Source organism: Periplaneta americana, chromosome 16 (genome assembly GCF_040183065.1).
Source record: "Periplaneta americana isolate PAMFEO1 chromosome 16, P.americana_PAMFEO1_priV1, whole genome shotgun sequence".
NCBI classification, from domain to species: domain Eukaryota; kingdom Metazoa; phylum Arthropoda; class Insecta; order Blattodea; family Blattidae; genus Periplaneta; species Periplaneta americana.
Window position 1 is genome coordinate 87,997,253 of NC_091132.1, and position 17,397 is coordinate 88,014,649.

The following is a 17,397-nucleotide window of genomic DNA, read 5'->3' on the forward strand; positions in this document are numbered from 1 at the left end:
AGAGTTTAAAGTGACTGCATATCAACTCTGATTCTCGCCAAGGATTTGGAATGCGTAACTCGACCGTTGTTACGATCTCTCAGCAACGTTATGTCGGTTAACAAATATTTCTGCAAGGTCACATAGCTGTCCTCCTTGGTTGATTCGTTTTTACGAGTGCTTGAAGAATCTTCACGACAGTTGGCTAGCTAAGACGTTTGCCTTGGATAATGCGTGGTAATGATTGTGCTGTTCAATAAGATGCTGGCTACTTCATCTTAATGCTTATTTACCTCACATTGTTTGGTACAAGGTTTTCTCTAATATCGGACAGCTTTGCAATAGCGTCGAACGAATCCATATTTGACTCTATAGGAAGCAACTCATGATATACTCTAGGTCTACACCAGTGGCGTAAATTTTTACAGCTGGACCCTCCCAATAAAAATGATAATCTGGGCTCCTTTCCTTACTGCCATTTTTCATATTTTCATAATTTTATTGTTTAAATCTAATTTGAATAAAACAATTTAGCATAGGTAACAAAATGCTATAATTACACAATAATAGGCCTACCTAAGATAAATTTAATATGAAGTTTAGTTCAACAAGCGCTTTTCTCTTCTGGCCTTTTGAGAAGCAAATGACTCAATCAAATCATGTAGATCAAGTCCTTGGGCCTTTTCACATTCAATACTTAATACACTGAGAGCACTAAGTCTTTCTTGAGTCACGGTACTGAAACACTGGGATTCGTTCCACCACAGGTAGTTTGTTTGCCTGCTTGGTCGAAATACTGAGTGTATTTTAGTCAATTTCGAAACATGTTTTTCAAGTTTTTTCTTTTTTTTTTTCTGCACAACTTAAATGTTCATAATTACTTTTAAAAGGTTTCTTTGTCACAAAACACGAGAAAAATGATGAATTAAATCTAGTAATAAGCAGACGTGTTGCTGATTTCCATATGCCAGAGAGTAAAAAGAGTGGCTATGCGTTACGGAAAATACATAATGTGGGCCCTGAATTGTAATTCGAACTCATTTCCAAATATATGTCATTAACCACTGAACGTTTCCGGAGCCTCGGTCCCCCCCCCCCCGCAACGTGGGGTATGCGGGGGTGTAAGTTACGCCACTGAACTACACGTATCCTCAAAGTTCATCTAGCAAACTTACTCATGCTTTACCGTCAATGTGTTGATCTGGCTATCAGCGATAATGTCCGAATGGAAAACACCCAAACTTCATTAAGGTCCAGATAATTGTAACGTCCATCCCGCTAATAGATCCAATACACGAAATGTCCAATTGAGGTCCGTTTTTGCAAAACTTGCTAACTGCAAAATTTGCAAAATTGAGATTTTGATGGATTCGTTAACATAAGACAGGCCTCTACATGATGTTCAAAGCGTCTTAGTAAAATTGGGTTATTTCTCTTCATTGTAGTGTGTCAAAGTTTGATCGGTTTTTCAAAACTTGCTTTCTGCTATAAGTGAGAGATACAGTAAAACTTGCTTACTATAGTGGTTTGTCTCTCCTGTAAAATTTAGTTTTTTTCAGTTAGCAAGTTTTGCAAAAACGGTCCTCAATTTCCAAATTGTTCACTCTGAATATGTTCCCTTGTATAAAAGGTCCAATATATGTAAAAGTACAGTTTACATATCCATAGAAATAAGCCCTTTCTCTGAAAATATCCAATATCGAAATTGCACTCAGAATTTGTCCATTAACAATGCTAATAAATTTACCAAAATATTTATTTGCAAAAGAAATTCTATACACAAACAAGTGCTAGCTGAATAGACGGACAGTCTTCAGTCTCTCTGTTTCAAGAGTAGACTTCGGAGTTGCCTTAGAGCAGTGATGTCAAAGCAAGCGCATTTTTCTGACCTTGACGTCGTGCGCGGGCAGCAAGCGCTAAATATGGAAACAGGAAGGGTTGTGTATATGAATAAGCAACCTGTTGGATTAAGAAAACAGTGATGCACAACAGGGGCGTATATTGCGGGTGTTCAAGGTGTGCGCTGGACACCCTGTAAATTCGGTAATCTCATTTTTTATTTTAAGTTGTTTTATATAATGCAACAATAATTTTAATTTATCACAATTTAAATGCGTGTTAATCTCATTGGCAGTTGACGTATATAGTTCAAGACTAATTTTAATTTATTACCATTTAAATATTTTAAATGCCTGCTGGTTAAATATGCACATCATCCCCAGAACGGCTTTCGTTTTATAACGTACGCTCTGCCTGACGAAGTGGGATGAGTTCTGGTCTGGTTGTCCTGTCCGTAGAAAAGAACATCCCCTGCTGAGAGTTCCTGCTGTAATTCTCTGCACGCGCAAGGTGGCATGGTGGGGATACTCGCTTCTCTCAAGCTCGCCAGGTCGTCCTGTATACAGGCAGCTCAACTTGTCAATAGCGTTACAAAATATTGTATTTGACGTGTGTGTTTAAGTGAATTTACTATGTTTAGGTTTTACTAGGGTTCATAGTTGTGTGCCAGCGTAGGTGAACAATTTAAATTACTTATTTAATGATAATAGCACATGCAAATGTACACTGTAAAAGATCTTTTGCAAAAGCCATTCTCTTCTCGCCAACTAGGAGAGAAATTACATATAGTGAATAAGGGTAGACCTACCCCACCACTTCCGAATTTAGTGTAACAATATAAAACAAAAAGCGAACAATACACTAGACATTTTTCTATCTCGCAATATGAAATTGTAGAATAGTTAGCGAGTTGTGCAACTTCAAACAGGTTATTTTGCAGGCCATGGTTATTGTTTGATCATAAATAATGCAATTTTGAATAACTTATTTGTAGTTGCCTCCTTTCTCCGGCATTTGCAGGGCAGTCATTGAAACAAGGTGATTAATTTTTAAAAAGTTGTGGTGCGAGTATTTTGAATAATATTTAAATGTCATTTTCTTTTAATTTTATGTCATTTTTCCATCAGTTTAAGGGCATTTTAATGTTCATTTTAAGTAGATTTTTAGGTCATCAACATCTGCCCCATAGTTATTATTTATAAATAATACTAAATTATATATTAAAATGGCAGTTAATGGTGACTCGATATTTCACTTAGGCCTATAATAATTGTGCGAGATAGACCAACTATATATTTTTAACAGAACACCCAAACTCCAGGTTCACTATACGCCACTGATGCACAAACTTCAAACGGAACGTGAAATTTTATGTCGTTATTTGTATATGGCCTCTTTCTGTTTAATAGGCCTATTATCTATATTGTCTGTAAAACAAAAGTACTAACACTGCTTTCTTAATATTGCACTTGTGTTTTAAATCTTAATAACATAATAGAGAATTAAGAAGGAATATTCACTTAAATTCCATAGTAGTATAATATTATACTGTATTAAGTGGATGAAACACATCATTCATAAAGAAAGTGATATTCCAAAGAAAGAGATTGAGTATGACATGATAAGTTGGAATTTATATTGATGGTATCTTTAGCCTTACAAAAGTAATCAATAAACTAATCATAACAATATTACAGTGCAAAGCAAAGTTACCTAGGTACTGTATCTGTTTTAAGTGTAACTAATATTACATAACAAAACTCTTATCGCATTATGCTTTTAAGGTGATATTTGTGAGCAACTTCCTATCATCAGAATATTAAATTATTTTCTCGAAACCTGCTGAAGCTATAGAGCTGACATTTTTAGAACACATGGGCACGTATCTTTTGCTTATGATGTAACATTAGTTGCTTTGTTAATTCATTTCCTTACAAACAATTTCCATGCGAATATTTTCAAAATTTTCAATACACTATCTTCAGTAATACGTATATACGGTATATTAGATTTACGAAAACATTCTGGAAGGCTACTAAATAAACAGGCCTATACCTGAAAATTTCACTTTTCTATAAGAAAAGTTGAGAAAACATTTCTTTTGAATAAAAAATTCAAACTTGTGAAAAATGAGCATTAAAATTAAAATTTACATTCTTATAATGCACTTATACTTCTCAGGCAAATCTAAAAATTAAAATGGATACAGTTTTAATAAGTTCTCTTCCCTTTATCTATTGAATCAGTGCTGGCCATTCCTGAATATAGCTCGATCGTCTGTCTCTTTTCATTCCGCTGTAAAGCGCTCAGGCTCTCCTGGGCACTAAAGCGCGCGCTTGCTCCTGTGGGCATCAATTGACATGCCTGCCGTAGAGCTTAAGGTGACACTAAATGGTCCATAAATATTATAGAACGTCATTGTTAATATTCTCTTTGTAAATTTAATATCAGAATAATATATTAAAAAATTAATTACCTGCAAGTGTTCTATTGCATGGTTCTTCGTTTTTCATGTCTTGAAGGTCGGAAGAGGTGGTCGAAGTTCATTTTGTTGGCAAGTCATATTTCTAACAAGAATATTTCCCTGAGGCAAACACACTAGAACTTAAATAATTTCCTTACAGGTTCCAAATCATTGTTTCTGGACAACGTCGCAGGCATGATATCACTGACTTTTGGACGACTACTATTAAAGCTATTAAAATTATTCACTTCATGATTTTTGCCACTGGACAATTTGCCAGCCTGGACTGACCCGTTTATTTACCTTATTTATAGGAATCAGATAGGGCCGTTCTTAAAAGAATTAGTTACTTTTCGCATGCCGACACTCAATTGTAAAAAATCACTAAAATGGAATCTTTGATGCATGAGCAAATGTGTCTTAGACTCTTTTATGACTTCATGTTTTTTTAGTAGGTTATTTTACGACGCTTTGTCAACAGCTTTGGTTATTTAGAGTCTGAATGAGATGAAGGTGATAATGGCGGTGAAATAAGTCCGGGGTCCAACATCGTAAGTTACCCAGCATTTTCTCACATTGGATTGAGGGAAAAGCCCGGAAAAAACCTCAACCAGGTAACTTGTCCCGGCCGGGAATCGAACCGGGGCCACCTAGTTTCGCGGCTAGACGTGCTAACCGTTACTCCACAGGCGTGGACTTTATGACTTCAGTTCGGTTTGCCTTCGTTGTACTCTTAGTCCTCGGCCTCACTTCATTTCATCCCCTTTGATCTGGTTACCTGGTTGGGTTTTTTCCGAGGTTTTCCCCAATCGTAAGGCAAATGCCAGGTAATCTTTTGGTGAATCCTCGGGCCTCACCTCATCTCACTACATCTCGCCAAAATATTGTAAAAAATTGTAAAAGAGAATTGTAGAAAATTGTAAAATTGTAAAAATTGTAAGATATTAAAAAAATTAGTTTTACAAATGTAAAAAATTGTAACTGTAGTTGTAATCTTGTAAAATTTTGACTTGTTCCACATCGTAAAGCTTCATTGCTAATGTAAGACCTATGGAATATAATAAATGAAATGGAAAAAATGAAATGTTACGTAAATAAAGTACTACACTTAGAATACCATTGTACGAGTAAATCACTAAATACCTTATAACCAAAGAACGAAACGTGTTGCCCGATGAAACAGATTAGCTGTTCCTGCTGACTGTTCCTGTAGCTGTTAGCTGACTATAGATACGGTTTTTTTACATGCGCGTGTAGAGGGATAGGCGGAGACCACAGATTTCCGTACAGGAACGATGAATTGTCACAAAGGCATACGACTTTCCGGTACATTTTCCCTCCCACTTTGTACAGACTTGGGACTGGGCAACCAGCATGGTTGGTGTGGTTAGAAATGTTGTTCTCTTTGTCAAAAGTTAAATAAAGTTAGATACCATGGGGAAAGAAAAAACTTAAATTAAGTCTTACTATCACTTTCTGCGTTTTAATGCCTTGTTACTATATGAAACTTTCGTTATAAATTAAAATCGCGTGATTTGTCCATTTATTTTTATTTTACTGCGTTATTTTACGACGCTGTATCAACATCTAGGTTATTTAGCGTCTGAATGAAATGAATGTGATAATGCCGGTGAAGTGAGTCCGGGGTCCAGCACCGAAAGTTACCCAGCATTTGCTCGTATTGGGTTGAGGGAAAACCCCGGAAAAAAAACCTCAACCAGGTAACTTGCTCCGACCGGGATTCGAATCTGGGCCACCTAGACGTGCTGACGTGCTGACCGTTACTCCACAGGTGTGGACTGATTTGTCCACAGGAATATTCTTGCATGACCTTATCTAAGAAAACTTCTTTTTTTCAACAAGTGATTTTTTTCCTGAATGTAATAATTTGTTGTATAGCACTTCTAATTTTTACGTAAGTGTTGGTCTGCAATGTCTTTAGGACTTCTATAAATTTATATATATATATATATATATATATATATATATATATATATATATGGATGATAATAGTAACAGTTAAAGTTCAAATCCGAATGGAAAGATTCGCAGGCATTAGTAGTGTGCAGTGACTGTGACTAGAAACTTAACCAAATTTCCGGCGGGAAAGTGCTATCTTTTTTTTTACTTGGTTATTTAACGACACTGTATCAACTGCGAGGTTATTTAGCATCGATTGGATTTGTGATAGTGAGATGGTATTTGGCGATATGAGTCCGAGGATTCGCCATAGATTACCTGACATTTGCCTTACGGTTGGGGAAAACCTCGGAAAAAACCCAACCAGGTAATCAGCCCAAGCGGGAATCGAACCTGCGCCCCAACGCAACTCCCGATCGGCAGGCAAGCACCTTAGCCGACTGAGCTACGCCGGTGACAAGTGCTAGGCCTATCTTCACTTATGTAAGTATCTAATAAATAAAATCACTAGGCCTATATTTATCCACAGCAGTGTCATTAGGCTTTATTGACATGAAGTCCTCAACGAAACAATCACTCACTTCGTCAGGACGAAGAAATGGTAGGCAAAAACTTAATTCAACCATTTTCCAACTTCACCTTCACCATCAGCAAACTGTTTTGAAAAGCCGAGTTGTTGCATTTTTCTGTGCCACCCTTGCTCCAAATGAAATGTACAACCTTCAATTTTACTATCTCGAAACACTATTTCGATGGTTATCTTTGTGGGAATTTCAAAGTCAATGGCAAATTAAAGAGGGGAAATTCTAAGATTTTTCAAAACGCCTAACAACCTAGTATAGGTTCCAAGTGCTTTACTTGACAAAAGCGCGAATAACAAAGGTAGTAGATATTATTTAACAGGCAATGCACGGAATACAATTTGATAAAAGTGAGGGGGAAATTGTAAGATTTTTCAAAACGCCTAACAACCTAGTATAGGTTCCAAGTGCTTTACTTGAGAAAAGCGCGAATAACAAAGGTAGCAGATATTATTTAACAGACAATGCACGGAATACAATTTGATAAAAGTGAGGGGGAAATTCTAAGATTTTTTCAAAACGCCTAACAACCTAGTATAGGTTCCAAGTGCTTTACTTGACAAAAGCGTGAATAACAAAGGTAGCAGATATTATTTAACAGGCAATGCACGGAATACAATTTGATAAAAGTGACGGGTAGGCCTACAATATTGAAATGTCCCATCCATGTAGACAGTTTCTGCAGTTTTCAGAGCCGATATATTTGTGGTACACGAAAAAATCACTAACTCACTTCCTACGTCGTTTTCAAGAATAAAATCTTCGCCTCTATTTGTCTTTATGGTCATTGATTCCAGCATTTCTTGTACCTCTCGTCTTGTTTTAGGCAATGCGGGATGTACAGCTGATCTGGCAAAATGTATATTTCGCCTGAAATTCAAGATCCGCTCTTGTCAACTCATGTTCATTGTCATGATTTGCAAATTCAACACGAATGGTTTTTTAAGGTTTTTCAGATAAGTTTTCTATTGTTTTTCTTTTGCAAGTATCGCTTATTTCTTGTCGATTTAATTTTACCTCGGCTATGCTCGTATGATTATGAGTAAAGTCACACTTACCCATGTCACATATTTCTTCAGTTAACCCTGTTGTGTAAACTTTCGCTCTGCAGCTTCTTTGGACACACCGCCATGTATGTTTGTTACTTTCAGATATATAATGAACATAAAATTTAAAATTGTTGATCACTAAAAGTTATTTACTTTTTTCACTGTAAGTCAAATGCACTGCCATCACTAAGGAGGGTAGAACAGACACTGATACGAATCATAAGCAACTTAATCGACACAGGTACCAACCACAAAATTTACCGCAGGTAGTTTTATGGCAATTAACATATCTCGCAGATACAAAATCTAAAATTGTGACAACATATCTCGATCTTATAACTATCTTTACCTATTCGGGTTTTGTGGCAATTCACCTGGACCCATTTCCTTATAATGGCATGAAGCCAAGAATGAATACATTAATTTATAATAATGTAGGGGAGTCAGTAGGCAGATTAATTAACCATTTCAGTTTGGACTTAAAAAAACTGAAATAAAAACATTATTTAAGTAGTAGGTATGTCAGTGAACTAGTGATTCAGAAAATTGAAATATACGAGTTACATGATTCATATTCATTGTTTGTAAATTTAAATGAATTATTCGACCTAGCAAATATTGTACAGATAAATGTTAATAATGTTAATACACTCACAGAAAGGGTTAAAACAATGACTTACTTCAATGATATAAAAAGTACTGATTGCAGTGTAGCATTTCTTACTTTGAAAGAAATAGTTTTGAAACAATCATCCAATACTTTTCAATGTTAAAGTTGACGTGATTGAGGCATTACGAGTTCTCATGTTGAATTATCCTGGATTTACACCTGCTGTGTTCGAATGTGTCTGGATTCCTTGTCCATCTGTTGAATAAACTGATGTATGAAACATTTTTCATAATTATTTTGACGCCTAATGCGTAATATATGGTTATCTTTTCAATTTATACGAAATTATTGCGATTATCTTACAACTAATTAGTGATAAAACACGAAATAATATTTATATCACGATTTTTTTTCCAAATTAATAAGGAATTCTATGGTCTCTAGCCCATTATGTAAGTTACTCGTCGCAGTTATAAAGCGCCGTGAAATAACCAATTAAAAGAAGTTACTCGTAGACTGCAACACAAACCAAGTAAATAGCGAACAACTAAGGCACAGTAGTTCAACAGAGCACGACTTCTTTGTACACAGTAGAGGGACTCTATAACACAGTTTACCTAAGACCACTTGCCTCTCTCCCATCGGGCAACAAGTTTCGCTCCCTGCTTATAACAATTCTCTCAATTAAATAGCAATATAGGACGTGTTTTAAAACATAGCAATACTTCATATAATAATAATAATAATAATAATAATAATAATAATAATAATTATTATTATTATTATATTACTACTACTGCTACTACTACTATTAAGCTTATTATTTTGTGTCGTTTTAACATCTAATCTATCTTACTTACAAATGACTTTTAAGGAACCCAGAGGTTCATTGCCGCCCTCACATAAGCCCGCCATCTGTCCCTATCCTGTGCAAGATTAATCCACTCTCTACCATCAGATCCCACCTCCCTCAAATCCATTTTAATATTATCTTCCCATCTACGTTTCGGCCTCCCTAAAGGTCTTATTCCCTCCGGCCTCCCAACTAACACTCTATATGCATTTCTGGATTCGCCCATACTTGCTACATGCCCTGCCCATCTTAAACGTCTGGATTTAATTCCTAATTATGTCAGGTGAAGAATACAATGCGTCCAGTTCTGCATTGTGTAACTTTCTCCATTCTCCTGTAACTTCATCTCTCTTAGCCCCAGATATTTTCCTAAGAACCTTATTCTCAAACACCCTTGATCTCTGTTCCTCTCTCAAAGTGAGAGTTCAAGTTTCGCAACCATAAATAACAACCGGTAATATAACTGTTTTATAAATTCTAACTTTCAGATTTTTTGACAGCACAGTAGATGACAAAAGTTTCTCAACCGAATAATAACACGCATTTCCCATATTTATTCTGCATTTAATTTCCTCCCGAGTTCATTTATATTTGTTACTGTTGCTCCAAGCTATTTGAATTTTTCCACCTCTTCGAAGGATAAATCTCCAATTTTTATATTTCCATTTCGTACAATATTCTGATCACAGACATAATCATATACTTCGGCTTTCCGGGGTTTACTTCCAAACCTATCGCTTTACTAATTTTAGAATTTCTAACCTATCTCTGATAAAAAAATACAGATTTTTATTCGATTCGTGAAATATACCCCATTACTATGTAAGTCTTGAATTAAATTTCTGAGTGTTAAACTGTTCGAAAGAACAATTTTACATTTCAGACATTGTAGGGCGTAGGCATACTCTTCATAGCTGAAGTCAGCAAATGAAGAATATAAGGGAAAAACAATCAGTCACAATTCTCTTAAAGGTGAGGTCTTCTTCTGATTCAGTACATTACTGCAAAATTTATTGCTGTTCCTAATGAAAAGGGAGGAAAGGATGACTGTATCTGTGGTGATAATTCTCCTTTACCAGTTTTAACAAGAAAAACACTAAAGTTTGCAGTAATAAATTATATGATGACACCCTTATGAGAATTGTGACATTGATTTTTTTCCCTGTACTCTTCAAACGCATTCTAATTACGGTTATATTCAGCAACTTAGGCTAGGACAAAGAGGTTTCTACTCGTATGTGTATTTTATCAACGCGTTTATTATTTTGTCCATCATTTCTAATACGCTCTCAATTCCCATCAAATGCTTTATAACGAAAAAAAAGCTAAACAAATAACTGAATAAATATAAGATGAATACATAAATAGGAATAGAAATAAACCGCATAAACATTTTCGTTCTGCTACTTTCCACTCTCGAGTCCTTACAAATATCTTTCGCGATTGCAATCACTTCTTCCTTTTGAGTTAAAGGACCCATGCTTTACAAGACAAGAACGGTTTCATATTCTCCAGCCTTTAGTTTTTGGGAAGAAGCCGAGACGGTACAGGTTTCTGAATTGTATAATGGCACTAAATTACTTACGCTTGGCTAAGAAGCCAGACCGGAAATAACTGAAACCAGGCAGAAAACTGAGAAGAACCGAGCCAGACAGGAAGTGAGGTCGGAGGTCGGGTCACGAAAGAGCGGTTGGAAAGATCAGACGAGATGAGAAATATTCAGATCAGATACTTTAAAGAAGATTTCATTCCACCGCATTTATAACATTCTTTTTTTTTTCTCATTGTCCGAAGTATGAAGAGAAAGCATTGTGATGGTGAAAAAATTGAATTTTAGATTTTTATGGAATTACTCGTATTCAGTCAGCATCCCTGAACAGAAAAGTTCGTTATAGGAAAGTCGTCTTTCTATGTGAATATCTTAAGGCTGTTAGTTTCAAATGCCTTCCTATTACCAACATGTAGCAAGTTTTGGAATTATTTAATGTGATCTCTAATTATTACAACTATTAATATTTTAACTACCGCATTAAGGTCAACAATACATAATTTTAACCATATCTGTACACTTATGTATACTGAAAGTCCTAAGTTTTTTAAAATGGGATGAAAATTTTTGCACTGTAGTAAATTTCCTCTATCAACAAACGGGACCGAGTTTGGTTGTTTAGAGTTTTCAAGACGAGTTTTCTCTTGGCAAGCTGGTCGGCCCTGGCTCTTAATGAGTTGTTGTGCCACGGATTAAACGTGTCCCACCCCCAACCACTCTCTTAAGCCAGGAACACATCTCTCTCCCCCGCTTTGGTTAGAATACCCTCCTTTCCCCACATTATGCTCGATCGGATCATATTTTATTAGGGTCACTTTATAGCCAATTGGCTAGTATCCTAAGACAACTCATCCAGCCTGTCGTTTTCCGAAGGCACTAAAATAAATGCCGGAATGATCCTAAAAGTACAGCTGGCGTCAACATTTTTGGCGTGTGTCCTAGATATATAGTGCTCAGTTTGTGAGCATGTTGCTAGTGCAGCTGAGAATGGTACCACTTCCTTTACACGTTACATCAGCCATTTGCCAAACACAATTATCAGACTGACTGCGACAAATGTAAAAAATTCGCACTTAACTTTCCCATTACTTATTTCACATGCCAAAAACGGTAACGCGGACTGTAATGGGGCACAGACCTACAACACAAGCGCCTTCTTTTCTATTAAAAAATTCTGTATTGTTGAACCAGATGGTTGTTGAACGCCAGGATAATTCCGTAGAAATATACCACGACAGTTTTCGTACGGTTTTTCGTAAAATCATACGTATGTATAAAAAAAATGTAAATTCGCTGTTCTAGTGTGTACTGGATTGCCACGAACTAAACTGAACTGCACTGGATAGAAGTCAGCTCTATTCTAATGTTCTAAACTTGACGTCTCTTCAGCTGTGTTATCTGTCCATACTACGCAACAAAAAAACTTCCCACGCTCGAACCAGGGGAAGTGTACACACTACAGTATTTACTAGGCATTCGCGTACGATCTATAGCAGTAAGAGGCCAACGCCATTTACCTGAGCAAAAACCTGATTCCTGGTGAGGATTCTGTAGTGATACTGCCTCCTGATCCAGAACAAACAACACTGCTTCTCTAATACAGATGTTTGTAGTTTAGTCAACTGCCTGAAGATATGTTTGAACATCACATGTGACACTAATAAGGCATCGCTCATGAGGTAACTAAGCTAGGTGGTAATGGGGTAGGGTCTCCAGTTCCTTTCCCCCTTCTAATACAGCATAGCTTATTAATGTCTGATCTTGATAATCCACGGTAAGCAAGGAATGACTTTTGTCTCAAAAAAACTCCATGAAATGACGTAATTCTGCGTGCGTGGAGTAGAAAGAAACTATTAGTCAGAGAAAAGTTCCTTTGACTTCTTTCAGTTTTCTGAAATATCCCGGTTTAATTGTCTTTTTTTTTTCATGAGTTGGAAGACGTTTCCTGTTATACCTACGTGAAACTGTTATGTCCATTTTTTGCTGGTCTTCCAACGCTTCATTTTATCCTGGTTATCTGTAGATGAGGAATTGTTTTGGTATTATTAACTTGGTCTCTAGACATTTTTCTCTTCTTATCTAAATTTCAGTCCCATACACTGAAGGAAGAATAATTTTAGAGAAAATTAATCAAAATTTATCTTCATACTTTCTTCACGCGCGTTCGTATGATTATTCCATTTACATAATTCGAGAGCTTAATGTGAAACTAACGTAACTAAAAAATTGACATTTTAGGTTTTTACACAAATCGATAATAATTATTTCTTCTTCTACTTAAGTGGTCACAAAAAATTGTAACTCAGTTCCGAACAGTCTTGTATATAATACAATTCGTAACGACAAAACATGGTAGTATAGTTCATTTGAAATAAGGTTAATGGCTGTTAAGAGTTTTGTTGTGAATAAAATAGTTACATTAGTTTCGCATTAAGCCTTCGAATTGAGATTTTATAATTTGTTAGATTTTTTAGAAGAACAGTTGAATACACTATTCAGTATATGAAGAAGTATACGGCATATCCAGTGAGGGCAGTAATCGAAGAATCGACATAATTGCATTTAAACCTCCCTCTCTTGAAGGTTACAGCACAGACACTACTGTGAGATTCGAATCGCACGAACACCAGCCAGAAGAAGTACACGAGGAAAAAAAGGAATATATATGAACCTTCCATCAGTTTTTATAAGGACAAATACCATCTGGAATTACGGGACTAATGATAGGAGCCCGTGGGACCATACCCCGGTTCCTAGTCGACTTCTGTAAATCTTTTGGCCTGCATAAAAATAGTTTAAGAGATCTAACAATTGCAGCACTCAAAGGCTCAATAGCTATTTTCAGGCATCATACATATGGACCATGACTAATTCGCATCTCCTTGACGTTACTTCGTTTAATATCATGCGTTTCAATATAATTCATATTGTTATTTTTCACTCTAACAACAATGTATCACTAAGCCTCAAGGCATTTATTCTATTGTATCATGGTACTCTTTATAGATGGCAACCTGTAGTGGTTACAGGAAGAAATTAAATTAAATTAGGCCATAAAATAAATGAAGAAATGTTCAAGAATTATAAATTACATCTATTTTAGATATAACCAAAAATTAGAAGCAAAACTGGGAACAACAGCCCTACACTAAGAATGGATGACAATAGAATTTCTCTAAAAATTCGCTTCGACTTCGTGTACTCTAGATATCTTTCCCACTTTATCTTAATTCCAGTATCATACTCTGAAGGAAGCATAACCTTAGGGAAAATTAATCAAAATTTCTCTTCATACTTTCTTCGCGAATTCTGATATACCGACCAGGAAGATAAAGAAGAGCGAGTGTCTGATACAGTTCTTGGGTAGCTCAGTAGGTAGAGCGTTGGCGCGCTCAGCCAAAGGTCCCGAGTTCGATACCCGGCCCCGGAACAATTTTTCCTTGAAATTATTGAAGTCAGCTTCACAGGGAGCTTTACCTGAAAGCCAGATTTGCAAGACGGGAAGACCTTTAAAACGTGCAACCGGTGATTTTGTGTCAAGAAATTGATCAACTGTTCTAGAGTCGTGAAGGATGATGACGATGATGATGATGATGATGTTGATAACATTTTTAATATTCTGAAGACACTAATATGACGTGTTATTACAATACTTAGAACATTTTGTTATATCAGTGAAGAAGTGTATTGTGTCAGTGAAGTGTGTTGTGTAAGTGAAGTGCAAAGTATTTGAACAGTGAAATGTTTTTAAAGTGTTAGTGAAATCAGGATAGAATCAGTGAAGTGTGTCGTAGTTCCAGTGCAGTGAGTGAATTGACAGCGAAATAAGTGTGGTGCTGAAAGGTACTTTTGCAGGTATGAATATATCATACCCGTGAGTTTTAGTTCGAACTTAGGGTTAAGATACAAATTAGATTTACTTTATATCGCTCATTTGCGATAAGAGTGACATAACTTAAAAAGTGTTAATTTTACAGGAGAAGCAATTTAAAATTTTCATATTCTTAAAAATCAAATTGTAGGCACATGCTTTTTCCAAACGGAATACAATTTTGCACATGTATTATATTTCTAGTGTTGTAGCGTATAGTACCATAATTATAATTAATTAATTTCAATAATTTCAACAATAATTTTAAGCTGTGTCGTTCTTTTTTTAAATAAATATATGTATATTTTTAGTTATGACAGTGAGAATATTTACCTGACGTACAATAATTGTACAATAATTGCAATTGTACAATAACTGCACAATTATTGTTTTTGTAGAAAAGTAATTTTTCGATAAAGTAATGCAATGGAATAATTTATTGGCATTTCATTACACAATAATATTATAAGGATGCTCTGTGACATCCATTAACAAATTTATATTTTAACAAAGATATTGTTGTATTGACAAACGAATGTAATAACTTTCTATGAAAATTATACTGTATAATTAACCGTATAATTTAAAGACTATTTTTAAATACATGACTATGAATTATATTAGAAAAAATCATATAATTGCAACAATCTAGATTGAGAAAACATTATACAAAATCTTAAATTCTTTACACAAAATTATTTTAGAAATAAATTGCCCAGTAAACATAAACTACAGCACAACATTTTCAATACAGTTCACAACACCTCTCTACACTTTCAGAGATTCAAAGAATTCTTTATAGAAGCTTGGAATGTGATTCGATGTAATCAGATCTAATAAATCTGCCTTTTTCCTCTCACTTATATCTATTTTTTCATTATGAACTTATGGCAATTCTGGAGTCTCGGTTTTGGTTTTACTTCTTGAAGAACAATTTTTTAGTTGTACTTCTTGAAATTCTTCGTCGAAATAGAATGTTTTGTAGAAAAATGACAATGGATGACTTTGATGCACTGTCAAAACCTTTACTTCGTTGATTTTCCTTGTGTTCCTGAAGTAATTTGCGTTCTTGTAATTTGTTCCTAGATTCTTGATATTGAAAAAGTCCTTATGGAATATTTCCTTCGTTTTGTAGGTCCGTCCTGTTTTCTTTGCAGCTTTAACAATAGAGACAAAATGATGTGGAGTGTAAATCGGACCACTTTTGGACACGCGTTTTATTTCGCTCTCGATCATTGAAAGGGCACTATTATCTTCGTCCTGAGTGTGTCCAGTTATCAAGAATTTATGGATAATGGATTTCACATTTGGGAATTTGGATACAGTGAACATGTACAGATGGATCATGAACCTTAGAACAGAAGTCCTCAGCAATGATCAGTATGGGAAATTATGTTTATGTCTTCAGTCGACATTTTTTATTTTTCTTCCAAGAAGTTAAGTACACAGATACCTACTTCACTGACACTCTTTCTGCTTCTCCCACATGGCAAATGAAACGGGTGACATCAGTTGTTTTCAAGTCAAAAATGTTAAATTAAAAACATTCTATTTAGAATCTGCATCAGCATCATTTACACTAGCCTGCTTATTTTCTGTAAATAACAGGGCAGATCGTTATTCATGTTACATATTTTAAACTTATTTCATTTATAGGGACACTGTTATTTCTTTTAAATGTTTAATCAAGGCATTAATACTATTCATCTTGATAAAATTTGCGGTATATTATTGAACAAACCATCGAGTTGTGTTTGAGTAACCGGCTGCCAGACATCATTTTCTAAAAAATGTTTGTTTTGGCAGCTTTAGAATTAGATAGGAACGTAATTGACTCATTTCGTGTAAAAAAAATTACGAACCCTATTAAAAATAAAGGTAAAACGTTATTATACTTTTCAAATAGACAGACATAACATGAAATAATTATTATTGAATTAAAATAGTTTTAATCATAAATACCGTCACAATATTAAATGTAAGCTTATTGATGATAAGGGAAGTTAAATAATTATTTGTTACTTTTCTAAAATAATGACACAACGCAGAATAATTCCTTGCCGCTGAAAAAAGATTATTCAATGAAAAGACGCAACACAAATTCTGTCACTCTTCATGAAAAGATTTAAACGTTTAAGTTTGAATGCTTCGTAACAACTAAAATTGTTGTTGTAATGATTTTGTTACATTAAAACAATTTAATAAAGACACATCTGCCATCTGGGGGGAAAATAATGTAATAATGTATTTGTCGTTATTCACGATAAAAATATACTGATTTTGGAGTTCATTTTTGTAAGAATCTCAAAAATGAAAAATTTTGAGTTGTGCCTCTCTTATCGCAAATTGAGCGATATGTTATTTTAAGTGATCGTGCTTCATTTAAATTAGGATGCTCTTTGTTATATTATTATTATTATTATTATTATTATTATTATTATTCAAATATCTTGGAGCAACAGTAACAAATATAAATGACACTCGGGAGGAAATTAAACGCAGCATAAATATGGGAAATGCCTGTTATTATTCGATTGAGAATCTTTTGTCATTTAGTCTGCTGTCAAAAAATCTGAAAGTTAGAATTTATAAAACAGTTATATTACCGGTTGTTCTCTATGGCTGTGAAACTTGGAGTCTCACTTTGAGAGAGGAACAGAGATTAAGGGTGTTTGAGAATAA

At 35.0% G+C, this 17,397-nt stretch overlaps 1 long non-coding RNA gene across 1 annotated transcript in view; it reads right to left on the reverse strand.

The window, feature by feature from the left end:
• The window catches only part of LOC138716263 (uncharacterized), a 59,061-nt gene extending 53,565 nt beyond the window's left edge, over window positions 1–5,496 (reverse strand). Inside the window, exon 1 of the long non-coding RNA XR_011336618.1 lies at window positions 5,426–5,496. This is a non-coding gene — a long non-coding RNA (uncharacterized lncRNA). The remainder of the gene's footprint in view (window positions 1–5,425) is intronic.
• Between the last annotated feature and the right edge of the window lie 11,901 nt (window positions 5,497–17,397).